The sequence below is a fragment of the Rosa rugosa genome, chromosome 2 (assembly GCF_958449725.1).
Source record: "Rosa rugosa chromosome 2, drRosRugo1.1, whole genome shotgun sequence".
Taxonomy (NCBI): Eukaryota; Viridiplantae; Streptophyta; class Magnoliopsida; order Rosales; family Rosaceae; genus Rosa; species Rosa rugosa.
This window is the reverse complement of record NC_084821.1, coordinates 35,447,190-35,458,830: the sequence shown is the minus strand read 5'-3', so window position 1 is coordinate 35,458,830 and position 11,641 is coordinate 35,447,190. Positions and strand designations below refer to the sequence as shown.

At 41.1% G+C, this 11,641-nt stretch overlaps 1 long non-coding RNA gene across 1 annotated transcript; it reads right to left on the bottom strand.

Annotated features, from left to right (window-relative positions):
- Positions 1-5,326: 5,326 nt before the first annotated feature.
- On the bottom strand, positions 5,327-8,015 carry LOC133734750 (uncharacterized). The gene is made up of 3 exons (XR_009858550.1): positions 7,333-8,015; positions 6,531-6,605; positions 5,327-5,553 (listed from the first exon to the last, which is right to left on the bottom strand). It is a non-coding gene; the product is annotated as an uncharacterized LOC133734750 (long non-coding RNA).
- Between the last annotated feature and the right edge of the window lie 3,626 nt (positions 8,016-11,641).

Genomic DNA, 11,641 nt, shown 5'->3' with positions numbered 1-11,641 from the left:
AGCAAGAGAAGCCATGAAGTTATGGCAATAGCTAGTGACAAGCTTTGCCTTAACTTTCATGGATTTCTCCTCTCTTTCCCTCTTCTTTCTCTCTCTTATTTCTTGCTTATGGTGTTGTTTGATGTGTATTGATATGTACTTGTGTGTGACCTCTCAAGGTTTTAGGGTTTTGAAACCCAAGTTTAGTTTTGTATGGTTTTGTTGAGGAATTAATAAAATTGATGTTTATTCATATGATTTGTGTACTCTTGCTTTAATTTCTTCACTCTAGATGTATGGTTTAGATTTTCCCCTCCTTAATCTATGTTTGGTGTGTTGGAATTGGAATATTAAATTGGGGAATTTATATTTCAATTTAGATTATGCATTAGTATGGTGGAATTTGCCCATTGCATATCTCTATTTCCATTTGGATTTCTTAGATTGTGGTCCTCCAATCACTCAATTTTGAGTATTATTACCCTTGATTGTCGGAATAGTATTCGGAATTGTTGGGTAGGGTAATTGTTATCACAAGTACTCTTTTCGACCTTATTATTTTTTTTTTTTTTGAAAAGGGGTTTGGAACCCAGCCTAGCTGGGAGGCTCAGCCCCATGCCTGGTTCCATTTATTGAAATAATATTTTGCAACGGGGGGGGACATAAAACCTGAACCCCGTGCTACATTAGAACAATGACTATAATCCTCGTAGAGTACATCCTGAATAATAGCAGGAGTCTCATCTAACCAAACATCATCTAACCAATCAATACTAGCAAGGTGAGCAAGCCTATGTGCAACACCATTTGCTTCACGGTAGATATGCCGAATTCGAACTGATTGAAAAGCAGATAAGTAATCTTTACAATCATCCAAAACTCGACTTACCTCCGAATAATTCACCTCCTTGCTATTGAGAGCAGCAGTCAGAATGGCAGAGTCGCTTTCAATGTCAATTTCCGTCCAACCTTGGTGTATACCAAGAAGAAGACCAGCTCTACACGCCTCGGCTTCCATATTAATAGCCGAGTGCGCATGCAGAAAAGGCCTTGCAATTGCCGCGATACCCATGCCCCATTCATCTCTGACCACCACCCCAATACCACCACTTCCACAATCAGCTCTGAACGCCCCATCAACATTAATTTTCAGTCTTCCTGAAGGAGGACATTCCCATTTAGTCAAACGCTTTTTCTTTTTCCTTGAAGCCTTTGGATGGTATAGCTGAAAGTCCTCCAACTGCTGTTTACACCACTGGATCATATGCATGGGTTGGAAATTAACACCCTTCCAGACTAAGTTATTTCTCTCACACCAAATCAGCCATAGGCTCAAAAGAAAAAAATCACACTGCCCATAACACAATAGATCCATCATATCAAAGACCCAGGCCTTCACATCAGCAGCAACATGAGTCTTAGGCTTTAATTTTAATGGACAGAAATTCCAAAAGCATTGGAGTGCCATGCAATCTTTAAATAAGTGCATCTCGGTCTCCACCGAATTGCAGCAGAAAACACATGTAATATCAGGCAAAGGAATGTTACGTGAAACAAGTGCAGACCTGGTGGGAAGGGCTCCATTCAACAAGCGCCATGTGAAGACTTTGACTTTTGGTGGCACATTAGCTTGCCACAATTTGTTCCAGTAGCTCCTTAATTGACCACCAGCAATTAAGCTAGATGTTGACGCCCATGCATGACTTCTCAAGGAATTAACCATTACATGATACCCACTTCTTACATTGTACACACCCTTGCCATCATAATGCCATACCATTCGGTCTGCTGCCGGTCTAATGCTCAAGGGAATAGCTGCTATCTTAGTGACCTCCATCTCCGTAAAAAGCTCACTCAGAACATCAACAACCCACTCCTTATCGTCGGCATCTATGACATCTGCAACTACCCAATTTTCAGTACCCTCCATTATAGGAGAGAACGGTCTAAAAGAACTAGGCATGGGCATCCAGGGGTCATGCCACAAAGAAATAGTACTCCCATCTCCAACTTGATAACGGACTCCTTGACGTAGCACTTCCCGTCCCGCCATAATACTACGCCATGTATATGACGAACCCTGCTTCATCTCCGCTGCCATGAAAGAACAATGGGGGAAATATTTGGCCTTCAAAACACGAGCAATTAATGAATTTGGCTTTTGTATCAACCTCCACCCCTGTTTAGCCAAGAGAGCTAGGTTAAAGCAATGCATGTTCCGAAAACCCATACCTCCCTCCACTTTTGGGCGACATAATTTCTCCCAAGAGACCCAATGAATCTTCTTCTCATCCTCTGATCCTCCCCACCAAAACCGAGCCATTAATTGTTGCATCTCATTACACAAATGTTTGGGTAATTCGAAGCAACTCATCACATAAGAGGGAATGGCTTGTGCAACTGCTTTAATCAAAACTTCTCTTCCAGCGACCGATAATGTTTTTTCTCTCCAACCTTGTGTACGAGCTCTAATCTTTTCATTCAGAAATGCAAACGCTTCCTCCTTTGAATAACTGATCTCTGTTGGCAATCCAAGGTATTTATCATGCTTCTCTACCCTTGTAACACCCAATAATGATGCAAGTTCCTCTTGACAGTCCAACGCCACATTCTTACTAAATGAGATGCAGCTCTTTTGAAGGTTAACCTGCTGGCCAGATGCATTTTCATAGTCCTGGAGAATCCCCTTCAGAACCATACATTCTGCTGCCTCAGCTTTGAAAAATATAAAGGAATCGTCTGCAAAAAATAAATGGCTAATACTTGGTGCACCCCTACACACCTCCACACCGTGAAAGCTGTCATCCCTTTCTGCAACCATAATTAACCTCGATAAGGCCTCAGCAACCAGAAGAAAAAGATAAGGTGAAATAGCATCTCCTTGTCGTAGACCCCTGGATGGAATAATTCGGCCCCTAGGGTCACCATTAACAATGAAAGAGTAGGAGACTGTACGAACAGAAGCCATAATCCAATTAACCCACACATTACAGAACCCCATCTTCAACATAACTGCTTCCAGAAACTCCCACTCGACTCTGTCATATGCCTTACTCATATCAAGTTTCAACGCACAATAAGCTTTTTTTCCACTTCTACGCCTTTTTAGACAATGAGAGACCTCAAATGCCAACAAAGAATTATCCGAAATTAATCTCCCAGGTACGAATGCACTTTGGAAGGGCGAGATTACCTCATTTAAAAGCGGCTTCAAACGGTTAGCTAGGACCTTCGACCCAATTTTGTAGAGCACGTTGCAGAGGCTAATAGGCCTCAACTGATGCATATGCTGAGGAGTGTCTACCTTTGGAATTAAAGCGACTACGGTTTCATTCACCACTTTCAGTTTATCGTCCGAACCCACAAAATCTCTAACTGCCCTAACAACATCATTTCCAACCAAATCCCAGAAGGCTTGATAAAAACATGGAGCAAAACCATCTGGGCCCGGTGCCTTAGATGGATGCATGCCCTTAATTGCCCTGTATATCTCCTCAGCGTCAAAATCTTGGGTAAGTGCCACATTGTCTGCATGGGAAATAAATTGTGGGATTGCTTCTAGAACATTCTGGAATCCCGCTGGATGAGACGAAGAAAAAAGCTCCTGGAAATAATCAAGGACTATCTCCTCCAAATCCTGATCCTTTGTACACCAAACCCCTTCAGCATTGAATAATCCAGATAGGGTGTTTTTCTTCCTTCTATGACTCGCTCTCTGGTGAAAGAATTTTGTGTTTAAGTCACCGTCAGACAACCAGAATATCTTCGCTCTCTGCCTCCAGAAACTTTCTTCACGACGTAGCAGCTCGTTCAGCCTGGTTTCAAGCATCAACCTTTCATCATCTGGGGGCGCTGAAAGTGAGTTATCAAAAAACACTGCAAGTTGTGCACGTGTACTTTCAATTTCCTTTGACAGATGATAGGAGCATTTTAATGCGACGTTTTAACTGTATTTCCCTACATTTTCTGCGTTATTTCCTTAATAAAACTCTGTTTAGGAAAGTTTCCATTCTTTGATTGGGAAAGTTCCTATTTGAAAGTTTCTATTTTGGTAGTTTCTATTTTTCATTTTTAGAAAGTTTCCCATTTTCAGTTTAGGAAAGTTGCCATTTTTCATTTTAGGAAAGTTTCTATTTTTCTTACTAGTTTCTATTTTCAGGACCTCCGAGCTAAAAAGTGGAAATGAACTCACAAATGGAAAGAGGAGCTTGCAAACGTTAAGGGGAGCAAAAATGAGGAACAATGGACCACAGAAATGAGCAGAAATGAAGAAAAGAAGTTTTCCTGCTTCAACCAGGAAACCCTGCGAAAGGGAGGAAAGCTTACCACTGAAGTTTCCAACGTTACCATGAAAGAGAAATGGAAGAATGAAGTGTTATGGCGTTGGAATGTATAAAGGCTTGAAGTTGAAGCAACAAGGCCCAAAAACCCTCAAGACTTATTGGATTTTCGGCAAAATGGATACAAGGCCCACAAAGCCCATGCAATTAGGGTTTGTGACGCATGGAACAAACCCTAGGAGAGTTTGCCGTGAATATCAAGAGAGAAACAAGGAATGGCGTGAAAAATCAGAAAAATAACAGAAGATTTCGGTTGAGATTTTCTAGGGCAAATTTTTATGGAAAGAAAATATTTTTGGGAGACTTAAGAGTCTTTGCCGTGCAAAGAGAGAGAGAACAACGTGAGAATCAAGAAAAATCAAGAAGAAAACGTTGGGAGAAGAAATAGGGAGAGTTTTAAGGAAAGAAGAAGTGTGGACATCAAGAAAAGGTTCAAAACGTGTCTAGGTTCATCCCTATATTCCCTAAAGGAGTTTTGGCCGAATTTAAAGTATAAAATCAGAATATATCCATGGAATTTCGGCAAGATTATTTAGGGAATTAAATTGGAACTATATGATTGGTTGGACCACATCATAGGGCTTATTTGGCAAGCTATCATTGGAGGAAACTATGTGGCATTTTCAGATTAATTCCATGGAAAATAAAGAAGAAATACACGGCTTGGAGACCAAGTTTGCCGTCCCCTATATATTCCCTCTCCATTGTGACGTTTTGCTCCCTCCTCTCTTCCATACAATTTACACTTTAGAAAAAAATCAGAAAAGTTCTCTAGAATAGCCGTGAGTTTCTCCATCCTCTAGTCATCTCCACGGAATTCAAGCAAGGCCAAGGGAGAAGAAGAATTGCCGTGAGCATCATCATCCACCACCATCCTTGAAGCTTGCTTTCGAGATTCAAGAGACCACCACATCATTCGTTCATCACCATCTTCATCTCACGTTGTAATTCGATCTCTTCTTTGTAACCTTTGCTTTGAATTTCGTTGGTTATGAACTAGTTTGTCACACCCCGAATTTTGAATAATAAAATTCAAATCCGAAACCTGAATAATTACAATTACAAAATCCAAATCTCGAAACTTCGAGTTCATTATTACAATTCACTCTCACAATATATTGTAAAGCTCAAATGAGCATAACACACCTCACAACTTACAATTGCTGTAAAACTCTAACAATTGCTCTAACCGCACGATCACCGTCCTGGTTCTCCTGTCCTGTAGGATTACCCGCTACACAATTTGAATAGTGTACCGGGAGTTGCAACAACACAAAACCCGGTAAGCTTTTTACAGCCAGTATGAGTAAACAAGAAAGAATTGTTGATTTATTTCTTTACAATTAATATAACTCAACACAATCACCATAAAAGGAAGGATACTCTTGAGGCTCTCTTTTAAGAACTCATTCTTAAAAGACTCAAGTATCCTCAACACTTCTCACATAAGACCCCTCACAGTCTCAAGTAACCTCAACATCACTCATACATGACCACTCACAGTCTCAAGTAACCTCAACATTTCCCTCACAACACCACTCAACAATTGGCAGACAGACTAGAGCTCTAACTGATCGTTTCCACCTACCCGGCGCGAGAGCGTGGTTCACGATTTAATACTATCAGTTCCACCTACCCGGCGCGAGAGCGTGGGTCGCTGATAGTATGCCATGGTCACCCCGTGACCTATTGATCTCCACAGATCACAACAATTTATTGTTCCTCAACAATAAAACTCAACATCTCTCTCAATATATTGTTTCTCAACAATAAACTCAATACCCCTCACAATATATTGTTTCTCAACAATAAACTCAATACCCCTCACAATATATTGTTTCTCAACAATAAACTCAATACCCCTCACAATATATTGTTTCTTAACAATAAACTCAACACAACTCCAACAATACATAATATTTCACAACTCCAACAATACATATTATTTCACGTAAATAATATATATACATAGACATTCGCACAGGAATGTCTATTAATACCAACTATAGTTCACACGCATTAAAAATATAAATTCATTTTATACTTAAATTCATTTTCTTACCTGTGAGCCGCAGCCCTATGAACCGTAGTTGATCAAGTTCATATTATTTCAAAACAAATCTTTATTTCATAAACAATTTCCACACAATTACGACAAAAATCAATTAATTATATTCGGTTCGTAATATGAACCATGTGAGGTTTACTCACCTCTAATCCAGCTGCGTCTTCTTAACAGCTCAAAATTCGATCCACAATCGTCCACCAACTTAAACCGTCAATCACCTAGTCAGATACGATCTTAACTTAGCAATCATTCATAAACCACACATATACAACAATCCAACGGTCGGATTCTAAATTAATGATGATCCAACGGTCGGATCGAAATTACGCGATGATCTAACGGTCAGATCCTCACGGATTGCCCTTAGGAACATCCTCCAAAATTATCACGAAGATCCAACGGTCGGATCTTCCTGAATCGTCCTTACAAACATCTCCACAAATTTATACTATAATCCGACGGTCAGATTCTCACGAATCGCCCTCCAAATCACTATTTCACATTTATACGAAGATCCAACGGTCGGATCTTCGCCCGTGACCACACAAAGTCATCGGGACAGTCATACGATCAACATATCTAAATTTGAAGTAAAACCGATGGTCAGATCTTCGCAGATCGTAAACTTAAGATAAAACGTAAAAACGTTAAATAGTAACGTAAAAACGTAAATCCACTATTTATCAACTTTTTCTAACATAACCTTGTAATATATCAAAACGCTCATATGGATGCGTAGAACATAGCCTAGATAATAAAAATTCAAAATATGGTCGAATGCGCCGCCACAAGGGGCGGTCAGTGGGCGGTCAACGCGGCGGCCAACGCCGGTCAACCACCTCCGATGCAAAAGTCGTCAACTACAAACTTGTTCCAAATGACGAGCTGATCCACTTTCATAACTAGCATGAAGTCTTAAAACGAAAGGAAGTGGTCGGAAATTACCTAGAACAGTCGAGGTGACCGGAAAATTTCCAGAATCCGGCGAGAAACTGCAGAAAACGGCGAGCTCCAATTCGACGTAAAAACGTCAATTTAAGGCTTCGATTCCTTCTGAAGAGTTGTTAAGAAACTCAAGAAGAACACACTGGTTCAAGAATCACAGAAAAATATATTCTGTAGCTCGAGATATACCGATCGAAAGCTTCGGTGGTCGGAAAAATTCCAGAATTTTGCAGAATCCGGCAAGGCTCGATTTCGACGTCAAAACTTCAATTTAAGGCTTCGATTCCTTCTGAAGAGTTGTTAAGAAACTCAAGAATAACTCACTGGTTCAAGAATCACAGAAAAATATGGTCTGTAGCTCGAGATATTTGGATCGATAGCTCCGGTTTCGTTCTTGGCGGGGTTGACTTGTAGTTGCTGCTACGGGATGCGTCGCCGTGCAACGCTGCTTCTGTGGGCTTCAGGGGGTTGAGGCAAGCACGAGGATAAAGTTTTGCAAGGATCGGTGGCCGGTAGCGTGAGATATCTCGATTGGAACTAAAACGGGGTTTTAAACAAACCGGCTCTCCGCCGCCGCTGCCTGTCGTTCCAGGGCGTAAGATTGCCACAGACAGCTGCGCAAGGAAGAGACGAAGGCGTGGGACGTGACTTGGAATCGATTGATGGCTTGTGGAGAGAGAACAAGCTTGGAGAAAAATCTTCAGCTCCCTGGGTTCGGCCGAGAGAGAGAGAAAAAAAACGAATTTTCTTTCTTTTCTTCTGGAGCTGGTACACCACCATCTATCAACATGTAGAGTATAAAACAACTAGTGTCGCACTACCTCTCTTATTGCTTGAAACACGGAGAGCACCTCAATCTTTTTTTAAACAAAGTATTTGCCACTATAATTTGTGATAAAACCAGAAAAAATGAGGTACAGCAATGATTAATGTAGTGTAATTTGATTAATCCTTGCTACGAAATTAACAATTGAGATTTGACGTAATTTTATTTTCTACCAAATCGAAATGAATACTTCATTGAATAAAACTGCCGCCAAGTATTGCTCGATTGAAAATCGAGGTTATTACAATCTACCCCCCTTAAAGGAATTTCGTCCCGAAATTTACGCGCAAGTCAATTCCTCACGATTAAGGTTGACCTAACCATCGAATCTCCATCCTTTCGAAAGCTGTAGTAATCTACAAAGCCACAGCCCTTTGTATAAAAATACATTCCTATGGCCACTAAATCCTTTCATCACAAAAGTAAGCTCACACAAAATCATCACATGGATCCTCACATAGATCTTCACATAGATCATCTTCCTGTACTGGCATACAAGCACAGTAAACATTCCCACAAAGCGTTTCGCTACTCAATTAGCATTACTCAAAACAATTCATTTCAAAAAGCACGCCAATAAATTATGTCACCCAGTGATGATGACTTGGGCTTACTCAATCCTTGGGCTAAGCACTAGGGCTGGCCATTTGGGCCTGAAGAAATCGGACCATCCACATTTCGAACCGGCCCAAACCAATTTGGGTTTAACATTTGGGCCTACTATTCGGGCCGAACGATTGGGCTTACTATTTGGGCCTACCATTCGGGCCGAACAATTGGGCCTACAAATCGGGCCGAACAATTGGGCTTACTATTTGGGCTTACTATTTGGGCTTACTATTTGGGCCTACCAATCGGCCCACCAACTTCCAGCTCGGCTACGGTATGAAATTGTACATACCGTATATACGTATGCATACCGTACAGACCGTATATACGTATGCATACCGTACAACTGTATATACGTATGCATACCGTACAGACCGTATATACGTCCGTATATCAAGCATATACGAGATCCAAAAATATTTGTAAGAGGTAAGGTTCGAACTCCCGACCTCGAACACGAAGGTTTTGCTCCCAACCACTGAAGCAAGAGCTGCCTTCATTAATATATGCTCACGTGTTATATTTATTATGTCATAAGCGACATAAATAAAATAACGGGGAAGGCAAGGTTCGAACCTCTGACCTCTTGTACAAGAGCCTTGCTCTTCAACCACTAGAGCACCAGCTGCCCTCGTTACTATCCATGCAACTTCTTTTATTTATTCTATCATAAGCGATAGAATAACAACAAACTGTCGGTACACTCCACGTGCCACGACACGTCTCTTCCGTGATTTACGGAAAGCAAATCACTTTCGGCTAAAGCTGTCTGCCACAGCGTCTCGAGGTTCGGCCTGTCTCCTTACACGCTCTCCACGCGCCAACAACTTTTCCGGGTTTTCGGATGACTTTAATCCAACGCGTAGATTGAATCTCAGAGATCGTCCATCCAACGGTGGAGATCTGCTCACCTCGTTCTATAAATAGGTGCATCCTGGAGAAAAACTGTTCACACCAAAGAAAAGAAATTTTCCCCAGCCATTCTCTCTCAAACTCTGCAGCCTTCCTCTCGAAACTCAAATCCTTTCTTCATCAATTTCAATCCTTCTCTTCTGATTCTCTCCCATTTGAAGATTCGATTTCATCTTTCCTCTGAGAATCTCAGATCTCCAATCACCAGTTCAACAACTCCAATCCTTCTAACAAAATCTCCCTCAAACACTAAACCATGTATTCCTCGATATTCACATCCTCTCACCTCATGACCCAAGAGCCACGAACTCTGCAACTAATGGAGCTCCAAACCCCGCAACAAATGGAACCACAACAACAGCAACCAACAGAGGAGGGAGGAAACACCCAAGCAGCTGGAAGTAGTGCCAACATGGATTTCTGGCGAAGCCGTACCAGATGGATTCCTACTCCAGAACAAATAAGAATCCTCAAGGATCTTTACTACGTCAAGGGATTTAAGTGCCCATCTACAGAGCACATTCACGAGATCTGCCTCCAGCTGAACCAGTATGGACATGTTGAGGGTAAGAACATTTACTTTTGGTTCCAGAACGTCAGGGCTCGAGAGAAGCAGATGAATAGGTGTAATCAGGCTGCTCCAGTGCCCATGGGAACTAGTTCTCTTGGTACTGGTGGATCCATCGATCTCAATTTTGGGTCCACTGGTTCTACTGGTGCTGGTGGATCCATCGACATCAATTTTGGGCCGGCTGGTGGATCCATTGACATCAATTTTGGGTCCACTAGTTCTACTGATGATGGTAGATCCATTGATCTCAACTTTGGTTCCACCTATTCTACTGGTAATGAAGGATTTCTTGATTTAAATTTTGTTTCATATTCTTCCTCACACTTCAACACTAATACCAGTACAACTCTTTTGGCACAACAGGAGGACAAACATCCCTGCAACAACGAGGAGGAGATCACCAGGAGGTTCAAACTCTTCCTCTGTTCCCCGTGCACGGCGAGGACGTCTTTGGTAACCTGAAGGCTACTTCCGAGGAAGGTAGCGCTTTTGGTTACTATTCTGGTGGCTCAGGTGGTTACCACAGTGGCTCAAACGTTTCTCTTGAGCTCAGCCTCAATCCATCCGGAGCTGCTGACTAGGCTTAGTATAGCATAGTCCTCGTTTTCCTTTTTTTTTTTTTTTTTTTTTTTTTGTAAAGTAAAATCAATAAGATGGTGTGCATGTTTTCTTTTCTTTTTGTTTAACCAACAACAACACCAAGGATCGAACCTTGGTCACCCAATACTATTTTCAAAACCATAAACAACTCTACTGCACACATCTTTCATAATGATGCAATAAAAACAATCACTCAAAACCTAGCAATCAATTAAGTCACACAGAGGTCAAGCTAGTATCCTCTGAGTCAAACCAAACACAATAATTTCGTCGCTAGAATTAGGGATTAATAAAGCTAAACACTTCCTGAGTTAGCTAGGAAAAACCCACATCTTTAGAGTTACACTTACAACTCTAGAAAAAATCTCGATCATTCCATCTATCAATTGCTTCAACAAGCAATATGTACCATCTTAGCATCTACTAATCGATAATGGTACAACACTCAGTATCTCACCCACGAATCACCTCACTGCTCATTTGGTGGTAAGTCAACATCTAGTGGATCAAAATTCTGTGATTATAGCACTTCACACTAACCACGTCATAATCCATAATCTGTCCTCACAACAGTATCTGGCCTCATAAATTAGTTATACAACACTAGCACTCCTAGAGTTGAAAACAACGTTATTACCTAAGCTCATACATCAACACAATGTCTCTTCACAGTCAATCCTATCACGAGGTCATATCAATCTTTCCATAAGTCAACCATACACAAAATCCATCATAGTAACAACAAATTATGCATTACTACTCAACAATAGTCAGTGAAGCAGCACTCCACA